We start from the raw sequence: 21122 nt of genomic DNA, 5'->3' as shown, positions 1-21122 counted from the left end.
ATTAGAGACTTGTGTGTTAAGTTGTGTTGATTTCTCTCTTTTTCCTTAAACTCAATTTACAATTCTAACATTCTGTCTTGAAATAATGCCATAGCATGATTTTGATGAAATATGTTCATAGTTCCTAAAGTATTTCACATAGCTCATAAAGGAAATTTGGAGATTGGATAACTACATAAACTTCTCTTCGAGTTTCACTTCTATGTCTTATGCCCACTGCAGAATATTGAATTTTCCAAAAATAAAGATAAGATAAAAACAGCAAGTTAGTAGCTATGAGTACAAGCTTTGAACTCAGGCCTGAGCTATAATTTAGGTTTCCCTATTTTTCTTGAATAAATTTTTATTTAACATATTTTAAAATCCCTTTCTTAGAAGAAATATGGATATAGCAAAATGTATTTTATAATGTTATTACATGGATCAAATTAGAAAACAATATGAGAAGTGTCAAGTGCAGGGCATCCCACACATAGAAGTTTACTGAATATCAATGGCAGAATATCATCGTGATAGTTACAGCTGGGTTGTATTTCTCCTATTTTGAGATGTTTTCTGCATTATAAAAATCCACTCACAAGTTCCACTTAGTAAGTCTAGCCATTCCTGATGTATGGAATTATGATCTATCCTAACACATGTTGCATTGGAGAAAGAAGACACTATAGAGTAGTATGCATAGAACATTTCACACTTAAATTTAATAATATGAATCAAAAAGAAAACAATAGTAACAATCAGAGATTATCATGAGAAGTATAATCTATCAAAACCCAGTTACTTCTAGTAGGTGCTTACCTCAGAATATATGGAATAGATTACCAAGAAATACAGTTATTATTTTTCCATTCTATTGTTTTTGACTAATATTTACCAAAAAATCACTAAGAAATATTAGAATAGCTTTTTATTATTCTTCTGGAAATTAAATGTTATAATTTTACAAAATATTTATTAACTCATTTCCTGTGTATAGATAAATTTATTACTATATTTTTCACCCTAGAACATTTGAAATTATCATCAGTTTGCTCTACTGCTTTTATTTAAGTTATTTTATTTATGGAATAGGGAAATAAAGAAGAATGTTCAAGTTATACAGTCTTGCTTTGGGTTAATTAATAATTTATCCATTGAAATATTTGTAATCATAAATCTGATTTTAATTAGCACAGCAGAATTTAAAATTCATCTAATGATGATTTATTGAATACTTATTTGGAACAAAATTGATAATGTTAGTCAGTTGTATAATTTCTATATAGAAGGCTATATGAAGAAAAATTTTAAAGCCAGCTTTCAATCTAAATAACATTAGAATTGAAAATCTGATTTTGGAAGGATTTGAATTATATGAATGCTGTTTCTTTCCCCAGGCTGCTCAAAACATAATATTTTCTGGAAATTCAAAGCTATTTCATAACATAGAATTTGATGAGAATACCAATATTTGGTTTCTGAAAAGAAAAGAGCAAAAATTTCAATTTGGAACATACTGCACAGATTGTAAATCCAAAAAATACAGATGTGTAGCATGGACCCCCATGAAGTTTGACTGTTTGGAATGCCTTATATAAATAAAACTGTTGCTAATAAATGCTCATGACTATATGTTAAGGCTTTATTGTCTACACTCTGTGGGTAGAACAAAGTATTCAGATGAGACAAGTTCTTTGATTGCAGCAAGCAAGAAAGAATTCTATAGAATATTGCTTAGTAACTTGCTCAACAAGGCAAAATTGTGAAGACAGGATGCTCTCCTGGTATTAATAATTTCCTCTTCCTTTGCCCATCTCTCATTCAAATCACGCTTCCAATGACATCATGTCACCTGCTCTGTCCAAAATTCCTAAAGAATAGTAGCCTCCCACAGGAAAATAACCTGAATAAGGGCCTATTTTATGTTTCATGTTTAATTGTGAGGAAACAACCATATTGGCAAGCCCATGGGATCAGCAACATAGTTCATAGAAAGAAGTTGCTATGAATTGCTCCTAAGGTAGTAACTTATTGTACCTGTTTATGTCCTTGCAGTTTTCAAATTTGTATTGTATTTCAATTTAGTAGAGTTGTTTGAAATGAAAGGTCTGGACTGATTTGCTGTTAAGCTTCCTATGTTGCCCTTTTAAAATGCCAAATGGGAGGAGGAAACATGAAAGGGAAAACCTACTCTGTGAAAAGAAGGTGGGAGAGAGCTGCTGTCTGGCAAACAAAAAAGCTAAAGACAAACTAAGTCTGTAAACTAATACAACTTTAGTAGAGACTAATAGAATATGTGTATGTTTAAAGAATATACTCAGAAGAATCTTGTTTTATGTTGATCCCTAAAGAAATTAGCGTTTATCTCCTAATATAGGAGAGCTATGTACACACCTGCAATACTTAGCTAAATCTATGCCACTAACTGCTGATAATGTAACTGCCACATAAAAGCAAAAATACACTCATTAAATGTAGCTGAAAATCATAGTGTTAGCATGGATATTTCATGCAAGAATCACTGTATCCAAAGCATAATAAATCTATTTCTGCAGGCAATTTATAATGTACAAAATTATGTTGGTGTTAATTAACAAGATAGATACCAATTTAATTGACATCTGACTTAAGGTCCTACTGATACAGTTAAGGTTTTGACTGTTTATATGTTGGTCCCTCATTATATTAAGAAAAATCTTAATGTTTTTTGTGGCCTGAACTTGCACTTGGTGGGAAAGTTGAATGAATGTACATTATAGAACACTAAACTTTTAAATTGATACTATGTATAAAAATAGAAGTTGGCAAGTACTGGTTACAATTCTAATTTTTTCTTTGTTTTTCATATGAAGGTTTCTAGGCATTGAAGAAATTTTTGGAAAAATTATTCAAGATATGAACCACTTCTCTCTGGAATATCTCAGAATGCCTTCACAAACTTACTCATCCAATGGAGTTCCGTAATTTTCTACCTAAATGCTCACTGGTAAGTGAATATAACCAAAATATATCTGCAAGATAATACAGAGTAAAGTACATCTTCTAATTTGACTTTCCCTACATAAATTCATAAAAATATGAAGTAGCAATCACTTATTTGGTACCTGTGATGAATTCTTTTAGCACCAAGAGGACTAATTTTGGAATCTAAAAATCCTGGATTTTTGTTAATTAAATTCAACCAGTATGTGAATTTGGGTGAGAGAAGTTACATCTCTTTTTTCATTCTTCTCTAACTAAAACATGGCAATTACTTTGATTTTCTGAGTTATACCATGGGCAAAAAATATAGCCTTCTTTCCTCACTTTGATCATTGTCATGAATCTCACATTTTCTGATAACCATGTTTTCAGGAAAAAAGTATATATGTGTGTGTATATAATATGGCAAAATGTTAAAAATTGTTAAATATTTTAAAGATATGTTAAATGTATGAGGCAGTTTCACAAATTAAATTAAAATTAAAATTAAATTAGATTTTAAAAATTAAATTAAAATACAAAGTCATTTTAGCTCGAAAATAACTTTGAAATCCATCTGTACAAGTGGTCTTTTAAAAGTTCATGGAAATTGAATATTATGAAAAAATTCATTCATGGATTTCAAAATTTTCTGTACCAAAAGAAACTTATTTGTTAACTCCATTTCCCTTGAACTTTTTGAAGTAGCCCCATATTTTGAGTATTTTTATTTTTGTTTTTCTTTCCTAAATACTTGATAGTGCCTTTGACAAGTGAAATCAGAGAAAAATTAGCCCATTATTTTATTATTTTTTTCTTTTCTAGTATTACAATAGTACAATGCATAGAATCAGGTTTGAAAGACAACATTGAATATCTACCTGTTTATATTGTACCAGGAATTGAGGTGACTGTGTTATGTCATTGTTCTTGGCCTTCGTATTATCATCTCAGCATTATAAGAAAGTGTATGTGATTCTGTGTGTATACTCTTGATAACAACCCTATGAAGTCTTAGTATCCCATTTGGAGATGAGTGAAAAGAGGTTTATAGAAAAAAAAAAAAAAAACCTTGGTAAGAAAATAAAATAAAAAAAAAAAGAACTAGTAAGTTGCAGAGCCTAGAACTGAACCCAATTCTAGTAGCCTTCAAAACACTCTCTGTACTACTTTATATCCAGTACTGGAAAGAAGTGATCATTTGCCTGTAAGTTTAGAACTCCTGCATAGCTCTGACTGCAATCTCATGAAGTCTGACTTTGGATTTGCTGCCTTTCTAGATGCTTAATGTCTATGTGTGCCTTCATTATAGCTCTAAATCTGCTATTGACCTTCAACTTTCTCTGACATTTAAAATCTGTCTTAATACTTATAAGAGGTAAATACAATTACTTTATAGTAAATGGGAAAGCAAGGACTCCTAAGTTCTGTAAGTTGTTCTAGGTAACAACTAGTTGGTAATGAAGCTAGTACTGGAACTCATGGATACCAAATGCATAGTTTTATCTCCACAGAGACTTGTTAGAATTATTCTACCCTGCTACTTCTTCCACAGCATTTCCCATTCCCCTCCCAGTCTTGCAACTAGGGGAAGTAAAAATCCAAATTAAGGGGAATAAAAGACTTTGCAGAGAAACTGAAGCCCATCAATTTAGGATTCTGTATAAATTAATATTATTTATATTAAAGCATTGAACCTTAAGTTCTTTAAAGGAACAGCTGACCCAAAAAAGAAAATAATAGTGGTATGCCACCAGTTTTGTAACCTAAGTCATTAGGAAAAATGCTTAAATTGTTAAATAAGTCAAATTCTCAGATTCATTTCAGAGATGACTCAATAAAGAAGTAAAATGCTTTTGAAGCTTGAATTTTATAAGTTGCACTTATCAAGAAAACAAATTTATATGTACTTTATTCTCTCATAATATGAAATAAGTGTATTCTCTTAAGTATATGTGTAAATCAATGACTTCCATTTGATAGATTATCATATCTGAATTGGATTTTAGTATTATCCTCTAAAATTTTATCTGAGGATGTTATAAAAAGCAGTTTATGAAAATACTAATGGTGGTACTTTTCTTGAGAAAATATCTACAATATTATTTAATGCTCTATATAAAGACATACACACATCGCTTTCACTCTTATTTCACTTAGTTATAATTGAGCTTCCTGTGAATGACTATCATCCTCTAAAATAACAAAAATGGCATAAATTTGCTTAAAATACCAAAGTGCTGTGGTTAATTAGACTTCCAAAGTTGGCTATTGAATATATAGATAGCTTTTCAATTAAATAATTAGACTAGCATTTCACATAGTTTCTACTATGGAACGCAAGTTTCATAGGGTATTTAAAGTTATTATGAAAAATAAAACAATTCCATAATAAATTTAAAAATCCTAGATTGAATGCCTACAAAATGTTTCATTACAGGACTTCTCAATGCCTTTTATATGCAAGTACACATTGTTATCCAGAGGCGAATATATTAAACCATGGTTCTCCACAATGTGTTTGATCATCAAACCATTTATATACAGCCAATTGCATAGAGCACATGAGAGAAAAGGTGGCTTTCAATAGTTCAATGGAACACTTTGGGAATTTGTATTTACACTGAACTGAATTACAGGAAGAGAAAGGAAGCACACTTGTAGAAAAGTTTGTTTATCTGGATTTTCTCCAACCTGAAACAGCTGTTTTAATAGTTTCAAGCGACCATAACCTATGTTTGATCAGTCAGAGCTAATACAGATAAAAGCCACATTACAGGTTTAGATGGGATAGACACCCCAGCAATGAGACCCATCACATCAAGCAATCTCCAAATAATGGAAAGAACACAAGTTCCTATTTTTAATACTGATATTTGAGGGAAATGTGAAATGCTCTGGAAACTGTTATCAGGCCACAGAATGAAAGAATGACAACCTGTACAATAACACCATTTGCATCCTTGCACATATAGCTAGCATGTACTCTTAAAGAAGTGACATTCCAAGGAAGAAGGTATTGGCGAAGAAGTAGTCTGTCCTGGTGAGGGAGAATATTTTATCACTGACATTGCTTAAGATTGCCACTGGATGGTCTTTTTTAAAGATAACTTTTGGGAAATTCCTTATTGTTTTTAACTTCAGCAAAAGCAATGTGCTTCCTCAGTGCTTACTCCTAGACTTGACAATTTTACCACTCTAACTGTATCCCATTTCCATTAAGCTTATCATTATTGACAGCCATTTGGTTTAGCAGTGAAGCTGCTGCTCAAGACACCCATACTCCATATCAAGGTACCTAGGTTCAAATCTCAGCTCCATTCCTGATTCTAATTTCCTACTAATGTGCAACCTGGGAGATATAAGGTGATGAATCTAGAAGTTTGGTCCCTGCTACTCAACTGGGAAATCAAGATTGAAATGCTAGATGCTGGTTCTGATCTAGGCTAATCTAATTGGTATGCAGATTTTGGGAGTTAAGTAGTGGATAGGAGCTCTTTCTATGTCTCTCAAATAAATAATTAAGTTTAAAAAAATAAAGTGTGTAAAACTAAACTATAAATCTATTAAAATAAAATAATTGAAGGTTACCTTCAAATAAATATCTAGCGAAGATATTAAGTTGGTAACAAACTTCTTTTTGGGGGGTTAGATTCCTCTTGTTTATGTTTTGAATATTTATTTATTTATTAGAAAGCTTTTAATGAATGCAAATTTCATAGGTACAGCTTTAGGAATAAAGTGGTTCTTCCTCTGATCCCTGCCCTTCCACCCCCACTCCCATCCCACGACCTACTCCCTCTCCCATCACATTATTCATTAAGATTCATTTTTAATTATCTTTATATACATAAGATCAACTCTATATAAGTAAAGATTTCAACAGTTTGTACCCACACAGACACACAAAGTATAAAGTACTGTTTGAAGACAAGTTTTATCGTTAATTCTCATGGTACAACTCATCAAAGACAGAGGTCCTACATGGGGAGCAAGTGCATAGTGACTCCTGTTGTTGATATAACAATTGACACTCTTATTTAAGATGTCAGTGATCACCCAAGGCTCTTGTCATGAGCTGCCAAGGCTACAGAAGCCTTTTGAATACACAAACTCTTTCAGTATTTAGTCAGGGCCATAAGCAAAGTGCAGTTCTCTCCTCCCTTCAGAGAAAAGTATATCCCAGAGGGACCACTAAAGAATTTTAATCAACAGGAGTCATTGTGTACTTAATCCCCATGTAAGACCTCTGTGCTTAATGAGTTATACTATGAGAATTAACTTTAAAACTTGTTCTCAAACAGTTCTTTATACTTAATGAATGTGTGTGGGTGCAGTTTGTTGAAATTTTTACTTAGTATAGTGTTGGTTTTCTATATATAAAGAATTAAAAATGAAACTTAATGAAGAATGGGATGGGAGAGGGAGTAGGAGGTAGGATGGTGTGGGGGTGGGAGGGAGAATATGGGGGTAAGAACTACTATATTCCAAAAGTTGTAGCTATGAAATTTATATTTATTAAATAAAAGCTTTCTTAAAAAATGGCCCCTTCTTTCCACTGGGGTCTCACAGAAATCCTTCATGTAGAGCATTTTCTGCCATGGTGTCTTGGCTTTCCATGCCTGGATTGCTCCCATGGGCTTTTCAGCCCTATCCAAATGCCTTAAGGGTTAATTCTGAGGTCAGAGTGCTGTTTAGGGCGTTTGTCATTCTATGAGTCTGCTGTGTGGACTGCTTCCCATGGTGGAACAGTCTCTCATTCTTAATTCTATCTACTGTCATTACCAGACACTGGTCTTATTTATGTGATCCCTTTGACACTTAATCCTATCTATATTATCAATTACACACTTAATATGATCACTTTAGCACATAAGATGGCATTTGTGCCACCCAGTTTAATGGGATTTGGAGTCGCATGACAAGTTTTAAGCTGTACCCTTAGAGTAAATGTATGAGAATGTGTGCAGAACTGTACAGCTCCTCCCTCTCTTATTCCCACTCTTATTTTTTTACTGGGATCTATTTTCAATTGTCTTTATACACCAATGATTGATTCTATGTTAAGTAAAGAGTTCAGCCAATGGTATTAAGTAGCCAAAAAATAAAATAAAATAATAAACTGTTCCTCGACCGTCAGTATAAGGGCTGTTCAGGTTGTTGTTTCTCATGGTGTCTATTTCACTTCTACAGGTTTCCTTTTTGGTGCTCTGTTAGTTATCACAGATCAGGGAGAATATATGGTATTTGTCCTTTGTGATTGACTTATTTCATTAAGTATAATATTTTCCAGATTCACCATTTTGTTGTAAATGACCAGATATTTTTTACTGCTGTAGAGTATTCCATAGAGTACATATCCCATACTTTCTTTATTCAGTCTTCTATTGACAGGCATTTAGGCTGATTCCATGTCTTAGTTATTGTGAATTGAGCTGCAATAAACATGGAGATGCCAACAATATTTTTATTTACTGATTTCATTTCACTTGGGCAAATTCCAAGGAGTGGGATGGCTGAGTCATATGGCAGGACTATATTCAGATTTCTGAGGTATCTCCAAACTGTCTTCCATAGTGGCTTTTCCAGTTTGCATTCCCACCAACATGGGATTATGGTACCTTTTTCCCTACATCCTTGCAAGCATTTGTTTTTTGTTGATTTCTGTATCAAAGCCATTCTAACTAGGGTGAGGGGAAAGCTCTTGTGATTTTGATTTGCATTTCCCTGATGGCTAGTGATCCTGAGCATTTTTTTATGTGTCTGTTGGCCATTTGGATGTCCTCTTTTGAGAAATGTCAGAGTAAGTCCTTTGCCCACTTCCTGACTGGGTTGTTTGTTTTGTTGTTGAGTTTCTTTATTTTTTTATTATTATTTTTTGACAGGCAGAGTTAGACAGTGAGAGAGAGACACAGAGAGAAAGGTCTTCCTTCCTTCCATTGTTTCACCCCACAAATGGCTGCTACAGCTGGCGTGCTGCGCCGATCCGAAACCAGGAGCCAGGTGCTTCCTCTTGGTCTCCCATGCGGGTGCAGGGCCCAAGCACTTGGGCCATCCTCCACTGCCTTCCCGGACCACAGCAGAGAGCTGGACTGGAAGAGGAGCAACCGGGACTAGAACGCGGCGCCCATATGGGATGCCGGCGCCACAGGTGGAGGATTAACCAAGTGAGCCACAGCGCCGGCCCCTGTTGTTGAGTTTCTTGATCACTTTATATATTCTGGTTATTTGGCCTTTATCAGTTGCATGGTTTGAAAATAATTTCTCCCAATTTGTCAGCTGCCTCTTTACTTTCTTGACTGTTTCTTTTCCTATACCAAAGCTTCTCAATTTAATGTAATTCCATTTGTTAATTTTGGCTTTTATTGCCTATGCCTCTGGGGTCTTTTCTAGGAACTCTTTGCCTGTGCCAGTGTCTTGCAGGGTTTCCCCAATGCTCTCTAGTAATTTGATCGTATCAGGTCATATATTTAGGTCTTTAGTCCATTTTGAACGGATTTTTGTGAAAGGTATAAGGTTGGTGTCTTGCATCATACTTCTGCATGTGGAAATCCAGTTCTCCCAGCACCATTTGTTGAGAGACTGCACTTGCTCTAGGGAATGGTTTTAGCTCCTTGGTCGAATAAGTTGGTTGTAGATGCTGGATTGATTTCTGGCATTTCAATTCTGTTCCATTGGTTTATCCATCTGATTTTGTACCAATACCAGGCTTTTTGTATTATAACTGCCTTGTAGTATGTCTGTTCAATTTCTGTTTGTTGGAGAAGATCCTTATTTCTCCATTCATAAATGAGCGTTTTGCAGGGTACAGTATTCTTTTTTTTCTCTTAGGACTTGGAGTATGTCTCACCATTCTCTCCTTGCCTGTAGGGTGTGTGATGAAAAGTTCAGAATGAATCTAATTGGGTTTCCTCTGAATATGATTTGATTCTCTCATGTGCATTTTATGATCTTTTCTCTTTGTGTTACTGAGGAGAGCTTTGCTACAATGTGTCGAGGTCAAGATATTTTCTGGTCGTGTCTATTGGGGGTACTGTATATTTCCTGTACTTGGGTGTCTCTTTCTTTCTGCAGATTGGAAAAGTTCTCTGTTATTATTTCATTAAGGAGGCCTTCCAATATCTTCTCTCTTTCCTTGCCCTCTGGAATTCCTTGGATCTGTATGTTGGTTCATTTGATAGAATCCTCTAGATCTCCAACTATTTTTTTTTCTTTTTTTAATTTCTTCCTCTTAGGTTTGGTCTGACTGTATTATTTCCAAAAATTTGTCTTCTAGTTCTGATATTCTTTCTCCTGTGTCACTTATTCTATTGTTGAGACTTTCCAGTGCATTTTTCATTTGATCTATCAAATTCTTCATTTCGAGTGTTTCATTCTGACTTCTCTTTAATATCTGAATTTCTTGGGAACACTTTTCATTTAGATCTTGGATTTGTTTCGATTGCTTCTAAGTAATCTCATGATTAATTTTCTGAATTCCATTTCTGGCATATCCTCGATCTCTTCTTCAGCTCTTATTATTGAATAATTGTAGTGTTCTTTTGGGGGGTTCATATTGTCCTTATTCTTATTAAAGTTCTTCCCTTTTTTGGCATTTCTGGTTGCTTTTCTCTTTAATGTGTGTCTTGGTGCTTGTGGTGAGATTTCCCTCTGCTATGAGCTGCTATGTGTCTGTGCCTTGCAAGTGGAAGCACACGGCCCCAATTCCAGGAGCTCTGATCACTTCTAGATCATGATGGGGACAGGTATGAGAGCTCTGTTGCACTAAGCCCCACCTACTAGGGCAAGGCTCACTTCTCACTGGTGCTTGAAACGAGCTCGAGATTTCGGAATTTAGGACTTCTCCTTGTTGAGTAGCTTGCATGGGGGGAGGATTACTCTGAAATGTTGTGATCCTCATTCCCTGGTGGAGGTATTTTGAAGTGGCGCCTGTAATTGATGGGCGTGTGCTCGGGAGGCAAGTGCGGTAGCTCCCTGCTTATGACTGAGGATGTAAACGAACAATATGTCTTCTTCCAGCTCGCTGCAGGTCCAGCTGGGGGGAAAGGGGAGACATAGATGGACAAGGGTGTGCCCGACCTCCCCTTTTGTTCCCCAATTCTTCCTGCTTGGAACTTCAAATGCAGTTCGCCAGGCTCCCTCGCCCGCTGCTACCTGCAGCTCTGTGGACTCTCAACCTCGCATCTCACCTGATCCACCAGGGGAGGGGTGGCGTCAGTCTCCCTGTTTGGCTTTTCCACCATGCCTCTGCCACACCTCTGCCACTTCCCTTTCTTTTTTGGTCCCTCAGTATGGACCTGCCCAGTCTCTGTTGGACTCCTAGGCTTCTCTGCACAAAATTCTCACAGCTCTGTCACCGACTTGTATCCCCTTTCCTTATTAACTATCTATTTTGCCCTGCATGACTCATAATGTCCTGTTGCTATACAGCCATCTTGGCCCCTCCCAGTAACAAACTTCTACAGCATAGTGATTCACTCATACATCTTTCACAAACATTTCAAAAAATTGCGCCAACACCGAACATTTTCATATAAACTAAAATTCTTATTAAAAATTGAAAAAATGTGGAAGACATGCTAGAATCTTAAAATGGCAAAATCTGACCACAGAAATCAGTACCATTGGCATGCTTATTTTGAAACACACTCAATAAAATCTATTAAATTCAAGTGACCCCTGGAAAGCTTAGTTATATAAATTTACCCCATGTGCTCTTCTTTATTAAAGTAATACTTAATTGAGTACAACCTGTAACTTTCACTTTTTTGTATTTTAGATGTTAAAGCATTTAAAGTGGACCAAATAATGTCCTAATCAGATACAAATTAAATTAATTGGACTTCTCTAGGCTCCCTATCTCTTAACTCTTATCTCTTCTCTGCTACTCTCTAATTCTAGCTGCTTGGAGAAGTTATCATTCTTTCCTTCCCAGAGAGAGAAAGAATGCACTGGCTTTGTGTAATGCCCTCTAGTCACTGATCCAAAATTACTTTTGCCCCTGTGATTGCATCCTCTCTTACTTCTCCAAAAGAAATGACAGTAGATAAGTCTATTATTCTTTTTATCTGAAGAAAATTGGAAAGGAAACCTCAAGGCTTTGGTAGAGAAGTAGAGGGTTCAAAATGATTTTCATCAATATCACATATCTACCCTTTGTTGGTGTTAACAGAAATATGGACAATACAACTGTGAATTGATGATGAAACATAGGTCAGTGATCACCAGGAAATAAGAGGAAAGTCTATTGTGTTCTGCATTTCATTTCTTGGTTTATTATTAAAGGGATGGGAAAATTCCATCTGGTCGATTTTGTTTTAAGAATATTCATTACAATCCAATATACAAATATCATAATTATTTATGGTCTAAGAGCCTCTAGATATTTACCAAGATAAGAATTTGGCATCTGGAAGAACTTGAACACAACAGTGTACAAAACCTCATAATGGAAAACAATTCAGAGATTCATCAGAAAGCAAAAAATATATCTAAACCTAGCTATCCCATTCCAGGGATTATATCCAAAGAGAAGGATATCAGCATATTAAAGACATATTTGCATGCCTATGTTTATAGCAGCCCAATTCACAGTAGCAAAGATATTATGGAATCAACTTAGATGTCCATCAACTGATGCCTGGAAAAAGAAACTAATATATATATACATGATGGAATAATATTCAGCCATAAAAAAGAATGAAACATTCACATTTGCAGCACAATGTATGGAACTGGAGATCATTTTGCTAAGTGAAATAAGCCATACCCAGTAAGATACATATCATGTTTTCTTTTAAGATACATATCATGTTTTCTTTTATTTGTGAAAGTTAAAATTATAGAGTTAAAAAAAGAAAAAGAAAAAACCTGATAATTGTACTTCTAAATTTTGGATGTAAATTTTGGATACAATTGACATAGGTAAGACATAGGTAATGAATTATAGAAAGATAAATACTTCTGATTTTCCCAAATTGCCACATACACACACACACACACACATAAAAACACACATACAATATCAGGCTATGATGCCACCTTTAAGAAACAAAAATGTCGCCTATAAGAAAAAAAAGATTAAGTTGTACAGAAAGGATGGAAATGAGGAAAAAAGTGAAGTTTTTGTAAAACTCTGCCCATGGTGCCAGCATTGTGGTGCAACAAATTAAGTCACTGCCTGTGATACCACATCGCATAGGAGTGCTGGTTCAACTCCCGGATGCTAGATTTCCCATCCAGCTCCCTTCTAGTTCCCCTGGGAAAGCAGCAGACGATAGCCCAAATACTTAGGCCCTACCACTCATGTGGGAGACCAGGATGGAATTCCTGGCTGCTGGCTTCAGCCTGGTTCAGTCCCAGCTATTGTAGCCATTTGTAGACTGAACCAGAGGATAGAGCGCTGTCTTTCCCCTCCCCCACTTTCCTTCTTCTCTGTCTCTCCCTGTCTCTCTGTAACTCTGCATTTTAAATAAAAATAAATCTTAAGACAGAAAAAGAAGTTATTCCTGTAAACAGCTAGGTGGCCTTGGACAAATCCTATAACATTTTTGGCTTTTAAATTTCAAATGTTTCATTACGTCTAAATTAAAGGGTTTGAGTATGCCATATGTAGAGTCATTTTCAGCTTTCGAAATACATTATTTGAAATGCAGTCACAGTTTGACTTGTAGTACCTCATTAAGAAGAATTAACTTGGGCCGGGCACGGTGGCTCACTTGGTTAATCCTCCGCCTGTGGCGCCAGCATCCCACATGGGCGCCGGTTCTAGTCCCGGTTGCTCCTCTTCCGGTCCAGCTCTCTGCTGTGGCCCAGGAAAGCAGTGGAGGATGGCCCAAGTGCTTGGGCCCTGCACCCGCATGGGAGACTAGGAAGAAGCACCTGGCTCCTTTCTCCGGATCCGAGAAGTGCCGGCCGTAGCGGCTATTTGGGGAGTGAACCAACAGAAAGAAGACCTGTCTCTGTCTCTCTCTCTCACTGTCTATAACTCTACCTGTCAAATAAATAAATAAATAAGGAGAATTAACTCTCATTTTAGAAAAATGATGTTTTAAGGCCCGTGCCGCGGCTCACTTGGCTCATCCTCCGCCTGCAGCACTGGCACCCCGGATTCTGGTCCCGGACAGGGCGCCGGATTCTGTCCTGGTTGCTCCTCTTCCGGTCCAGCTCTCTGCTGTGGCCCGGGAAGGCAGTAGAGGATGGACCAAGTGCTTGGGCCCTGCACCTGCATGGGAGACCAGAAGGAAGCACCTGGCTCCTGGCTTCGGATTGGAGCAGCAGCGTGCCGGGGGTAGCGGCCATTTGGGGGGTGAACCAACGGAAAGGAAGACCTTTCTCTCTGTTTCTCTCTCTCTCACTGTCTAACTCTGTCTGTTTAAAAAATAGGGTAGCAAAGAGATATCTGAACACCTATGTTCACCATAATATTTTTCACAATAGCCAAAAATGTGAAAGCAACCAGAATGTCCATTAAAAGATGAATAAATAAAGCAAATGTAGTATATACTTACTATGTAATATTATTCATTCTTAAGAAAAGAAATATTTGCTACAACATGAGTGAAATGTAAAACCATTGTAAATGAAATTAACCAATAACAGAAAGATAAATCCAACAGGATTTTACTGGATACTACATAAAGCATCCAAAGTAACTGAATTCAGAAATAGAAGGTACAGTGGTGATCATCATGGGTTGGATTGAGGGGGAAATGGGACTTATTTTGTAATGGGCATAAAACTTATGTCATACAAAAGGAAAGTTTTAGAGATGTGTTGCACAACAATCTGCATATAGGCAACGACACTGGTAAGTATCTTAAAATTGTTAAGAGGCAGATATCCATATAAAAAAAGATTGAAACTTAAACCCTACCTCTCGCCTCATAGAAAAATCAACTGAAATAGATCAAAGAGATAAATGTAAGGCCTGAATCTACAAAACTTTAGAAGAGAGCATAGGTGAACACTGGAGGATATCAATTCAGGCAACCGTCAGGACAAGAGCTGATCAAGTCACTGTTTCTCATAGTGTCCATTTCACTTCAACAAGTTTCCCCTTTGGTGCTCAGTTAGTTGTCGCCGATCAGGGAGAACATATGATATTTGTCCCTTTGGGACTGGCTTAATTCACTCAGCATGATGTTTTCCAGATTCCTCCATTTTGTTGCAAATGACGGGATTTCATTTTTTGACTGCTGTCAAATAAACCGGACAGAAAGACAAATACTGTATGCTCTGTCTCATATGTGGAAGGTAAAAATTCAAAATAGTTGATATGAACTTAAAATAGTGACTGTTATAGTTGGGATTGGTGGGAGAACGGAGGACAGAGTGATTGGATAATGGGTACCAAAACACAACCAAATATAAGTAACAAGTTCTGTTGTTCCATAGTACAGTGAGGTTACAAGAGTTCACAATAATGTGTTATGTTTTGCAAAAAGAACTGAAAAAGAGGAGCTAGTAGGCCCCAGAAAGAAATGATAAGGAAATGGAAAGGCTAATTGCCTGTTTTCATTAGTGTATACTTGCATATGTGTTGAAATATATACTATACCTCATAAAAATATATAAGTATGACATGTTAATCAAAATATAAAATAATTAATAAAAAATAAAATTAAAAAGTTGAAAAAATTGTTCAAAGGGTAAGTTTATGTTATATGTTTTTATGACAGTGAAAATCCATAATACTGTGATCCATAATTAACTTTGCTTTTTTCTGTGTTGAAATTGGAAAGTATATCTGCTTGTGGAAGTGAGTATTGGTGGACCTCTAGCTACACCTCGGAATTATTCATTTACTGTCCAGACCTGGAACATTTCTTTATGTGGATGCCACATGCCTAAGCTGTGCTGCGCTGCCCCAGGCTCTATTCTTCTTTGTGAGGAAAATCTCTCCTGTTCTGAGTACATGATGAACTTCCTTGTATTGATTAAGTCTGTGCCTCAAGTGACACCTGGCCAGCCTCATCAGTACATCTGCTCCCCTAAAGAATGAACATGTCTTTAACTTTAGGAAAAAGGTGTGTGCAGTTGATCACTTTGTGTCAGCTATTGGGAGAGACCAATAGCTTGCCAAGTGAGACTGACACACACTAAAGACACTGATCTTGCTATGTCTTCCTCCTTTCTGTGAATAAAACATTGTTTCAGCCAGCACATTGCATTGAGCCATCCCTGGAGACAGTGAATCGACAGAAGATGCATTGGGCTGGGGTCTGTGGGCTGCTACTTCAGGTAGCATTTTGCCATTTGGTGAAAATCATCATCATAATTGGTAGCTGGATCTTCATACTTGATAACAATATATTTTTTGGATGTGTGAAATTAAAAAGTGAAATATGTCTACATACTTAATTAATTTCTTTTTAATTTATGCTTGTCATAGGAGCTTCTCAAATTCTAAATGTATTTTTACAAATGCTACACTATAACATATGTTCATTTCTGCCTGATGAAGTAGTAATAACTCATGAAAGAACATAAAAAATTGTAAGAAGACATATTAAAAGAGGTAAACACATACTGTGTACTTGATTTACTTTCCCTTATGAGTATGAATATTATGAAATGTGATCCTTAATGTTTTTGCATAAAAAAATCTCTTGCCTATATAACTCAAGAAGATCTCAAATTCAGAAGTGAACCGAGTCAGAATTATAATCAGCAAGGTTCTTCTGCACTTTTCCTCAGGCAAGCCTTATTTCTAAGACTGATTCCGTTTATCGGAAAATTCAATTTCTTGTTTCTCCTTGGTTTGTGGCCTATTTATTTATTTTCATTTTATTTTACTCCAGTTTTTTTGAGGGATGATTCACAAATAATGTTATAAGTGTATATATTTAAATGTATAAACTAATGATTAACTGCTTCTGTGTGCATTAGTATTGAGTTGCTTTTCCAATTCATATTTCATATAATCAATTTGACATGTCACTCAACAGCCATTGCAATTATGTCTATATTGAACATCTTTAAAACTATCATTTCACAGTCATCACATATGTGGCCTACTTTTTCTCTCTGCTTTCTTTTTCTCATGTTAATGTGATATCAATGCAGAGAACAGATTCAATCTAGTTATGTAGTTCATCTTCTTACAATGATACTTCCCTTCCTCTCTAATACTCTTTAATTTTCTTGTAGAGACCTTGTTATTTTCTGAAATAATCTTCCTCATTTGTATATTTTTATTTCCTGTCTCTCCTCACCATGAATGCAATTTCCATGAAAATATTCCAAATCTTTTCCCAATAGATTTACTTATTTATCTGTATTTGAAAGACAGAATGACAGGGAAGGGGAGAGAGTAGGAGAATGATAGAGATGGAAATCTTCAACTGCTGGTTCACTTTCTACTTCCCAAATGGCTTTATTTTATTTTATTTTATTTTTTTTATTTTTGACAGGCAGAGTGGACAGTGAGAGAGAGACAGAGAGAGAAAGGTCTTCCTTTGCCGTTGGTTCACCCTCCAATGGCCGCCGCTGCAGCCGGCGCACCGTGCTGATCCGATGGCAGAAGCCAGGATCCAGGTGCTTTTCCTGGTCTCCCATGGGGTGCAGGGCCCAAGCACCTGGGCCATCCTCCACTGCACTCCCTGGCCATAGCAGAGAGCTGGCCTGGAAGAGGGGCAACCGGGACAGAATCCGGCGCCCCAACCGGGACTAGAACCCGGTGTGCCGGCGCCGCAAGGTGGAGGATTAGCCTATTGAGCCACGGCGCCGGCTCTTCCCAAATGGCTTTAACAGCCAGGCCTGGGCTAGGCTGAATCCAGGAGCCAAGAACTCCATTCAGGTCTCCCACACAGATGGCAGGGGCTTAACTATTTCGGCCAACACTCTGCTGTTTTTCACAGATGCATTAGCAGGGAGATGGACCAGAAGCCAAGCAGGAGGACTTAAACTGGACCTTCAATATGGGATGCTGGTATTGCCAGCAGCAGCTTAATGGGCTGCAAAACAATGCCAGCCCTTTGCATGGCTTGTTTAGTGTGTGACTGGTATCGAATGAATATTAGTTAAACTAATTATTTTTAATTACTGCCTACAAATTACCTATTAGCTGGAAGTATATTTATTCATTCCTTTTATTTGATACTATTGTAAAACACATTGTGAAGTCAACACGTTTTCGTTTTATCCAACTTTTGAAATATTTTACAGAAGTGAGTATATATTTAATAAAGCCTAAATATTTTTATAATCATTCAACTTTTTAAAATGCTAGCTTCTTCCTTTAAAAATGAATATAGCATTATATACCGCTATCCTTGACTCAGCTTATTGGGACATTCAAATTGACACATGGGAAGTACCTTATGAATTCTACAATACATTCACAAAAGTACTATTCCTATAACTTGAAAGTTTATATGATGAATTATTCCATTTTATATGTGATTGTAATTAGGTAACAGTGAACTATGATACAGTCACATGGAAGAATTACCAAGGACAGTGCACTTTAAGAAGTCTTAATTCTGTTGCAAAGTAGAATTATGGATGGAACGGGGGTCTATGGTACTCATGTGGGATAGATAAGCAGGCAGCTAGTTAGGTCTGCAGAGCCAGCAAGGCAAGCAGCTAGTTAGGTCTTCTGAGCCAGATGTCACAAGCCTCAGCCACCCCCTCAAACAACTGCTTCTTATTCAAAAACGATCACCTTCACAAAATGCACCCATTATATCCAGGACCTGTGCACAGAGGCTATAAAAAGAGTGGAAGACGGGCAGCTGCTCTCTTTCCGCCATGAACCTCACTTCAAGTACAATACCCATTTATTCAGTGCTTGTCTTTTTGGTGTTCTTTTCTGTCCCTCCCCTACCACCACCCTCACCAATCCCTTTGCTTCCTGGAAGGAGAAAGGTGAAGGGCCACTTCCTGTTTCTAATTGTTACATCCAGACACTGGGGGAGTGGGACTTTCTTCTCCACTAGAAGTGGGTAAGTAGTGTTTTCCTTTCTGGCCTCCCTTTCGAGGAACAGTGGGCCATGGCCAGCCATGTTTGAGTGGCAGTGTACTTACAGTTTAGTTAGGGCTTCATAGCCATTGCAACCTTTCTGTTGTAGGAAAACTAGTAGCTGCAAGGAAAGCCAATTTAAAATGCAGCTGGAGTTTTCTTCTTGGTGTATGAATGTAGTTTCTGCTAGCCAGATGAGACAAAATATTTCATACATATTCAAAGCCTCCCTTACTGCAAGGGCTTGATTTGAAAACACAAATGCTGGGATTTCCCAGATCTAACATCTGAAGATGCTTGGATGCTGGTACCACTGTGGAGCGTATACTACAGGCATGGGAAAGAAGGCCCTTTAGGCGCTGAATATCCTAGGGTACAGCAGTGTAAGCCCACAAGAATTTTGGGGACACTGGAGCTTCAGGGTTTAAGAAAAACTGATGGTTGATCTTAGTTTTATGGTGGTCTATATCATCTTGGAGCTTAGCATCCAAGCATGAGGTATAGTGCCCCCTAGAGATCAATCTCTAGTGCTGGTAGTGACACCCTAAGCTCATTTGAGACAGTAGGAAAATGCCCCAAGCATACATATATTTGCGACCTCTGATGTACTGGCATCTTAGCAATAGCAACAGTGCCCTCTAGTGGTCAGTTACCCTAGGTGTGGTAGTTAGGAAAATTCAAGAGGCATTGTGTACAGGCAATAACCCAGATCTAGGTCAACCTACAGGGGTGCCACCAAATGGACCGGAACAGGAAACTCTACCTTGGGGTGAAAAATTACATCTAATGCAAGGATTTAAATAATACTTAAACATAAATGGTTTCATGCTGAACTCTTTTGACCTTTTGCCTTCTGAGGTTATAAAGAGACTCAGCAATGGGTAACTCTACATCCGTTCCCATGGACACACCTCTGGGAGGCATGCTTAATAATTAGGAAGCTCTTAAAATGAATGGTATCATTGAGAAAAAGTTGTTTTTCCTCTGTAATACTATTTGGCCAAAATATAAGCTGGGAAATGGAGAGACATGGCCCAATGAAAGAGACTGAACTCTAATACTATTTCAGAACATGATCTCTACTGTGAAGAGCAACAAAAGTAGTCAGAAGTTGCCTCTGTACAGGCTTTTATGGCCTTATACCAACTTTTTTCTCATGAAAAGATTAGTGGGCTATATTATGGCCCTACTCTCTCAAAGACAAGGGGGAAACCAACAGATGGAGAGGATGATCCATTACTATCTTGTCCTCAACTATATCAAGTTCAACAAAATGTCAGGATCATCTCCAAAGAATAATCAAATCCTCTCCTGCAATTTCAAGACCTGACTCTTTATACAATCTGTGACCTCCGGTTTTAACTCTTCATGTTCACTTTTACCACAGGGTGGCCCCAACTGGAATTACATGCAGCAGGTTCCTCTAACAGGCAAAAGTGGGTATGTGCTATCCTTTGAGAGAAGTGGCAGATGTAGTCGGGACAATTAGAGTATACGTCCCTTTCACCCTATTTGAGTTAAATCAATGTTTGGGGCCGGTTAACGCCCTGGCCTGAAGCATCAGCAGCCCATATGGGTGCTGGTTCTAGTCCTGGCTGCTCCTCTTCTGATCCAGCTCTCTGCCATGGCGTGGTATAGCAGTGGAAGATGGCCCAAGTCCTTGGGCCCCTGCACCTGCGTGGGAGACCCAGAAGAAGCTCCTGGCTCCTGGCTTCAGATAGGCGCAGTTCCAGCCATTGCAGCCATCTATGGAGTGAACCAGCAGATGGAAGGCCTCTCTGTTTCTACCTCTCTCTGTAACTCTTATCTTTCAAATAAATAAAATAAATCTTTCAAAAAAAGGGATAAAAATCTAGCCTCGTTCCAGAGATGGTTGGTAAATGCAGTGAAGAAATATATTTATGTAGACCTTGAATCTCATGAAGGGCAGACTTTTCTAGGTACTCATTTCATCAATCATAAAGCTTCAGAATGGGCCATGGGACCTCCAAACCCCATGAGACAATTGTTAGAAATATAATTTCAAGAGTCCAACAACAGAGATAGGACTGAAGAGGAAAAGATATTCCAATGTGTCAAGTAGTCCAGACAGTAGAATCATTGGGTAGCATTTGCTTTAAACACAATCCAGTGACTTCAGAATCAGCCCTTGAGGTATTATTTTGTGGCTGAAAACTCACAAGAGAATGTTTCATGTGCGGAAACCCAGAACATTAGT

At 37.2% G+C, this 21122-nt stretch overlaps 1 long non-coding RNA gene across 2 annotated transcripts in view; it reads left to right on the top strand.

The window, feature by feature from the left end:
- Positions 1 to 21122, top strand: part of LOC127484880 (uncharacterized) — a 53701-nt gene that overhangs the window by 18124 nt on the left and 14455 nt on the right. For both annotated transcript variants that reach the window (XR_007912070.3, XR_016228525.1), the window contains exon 2: positions 2832 to 2965. This is a non-coding gene — a long non-coding RNA (uncharacterized LOC127484880). The remainder of the gene's footprint in view (positions 1 to 2831; positions 2966 to 21122) is intronic.

Source organism: Oryctolagus cuniculus, chromosome X (genome assembly GCF_051225735.1).
Source record: "Oryctolagus cuniculus isolate XC-2025 breed Fujian yellow rabbit chromosome X, ASM5122573v1, whole genome shotgun sequence".
Classification (NCBI taxonomy): domain Eukaryota; kingdom Metazoa; phylum Chordata; class Mammalia; order Lagomorpha; family Leporidae; genus Oryctolagus; species Oryctolagus cuniculus.
Note: the sequence above shows the minus strand (reverse complement) of the source record. Positions and strands in the feature narration are given on the sequence as shown.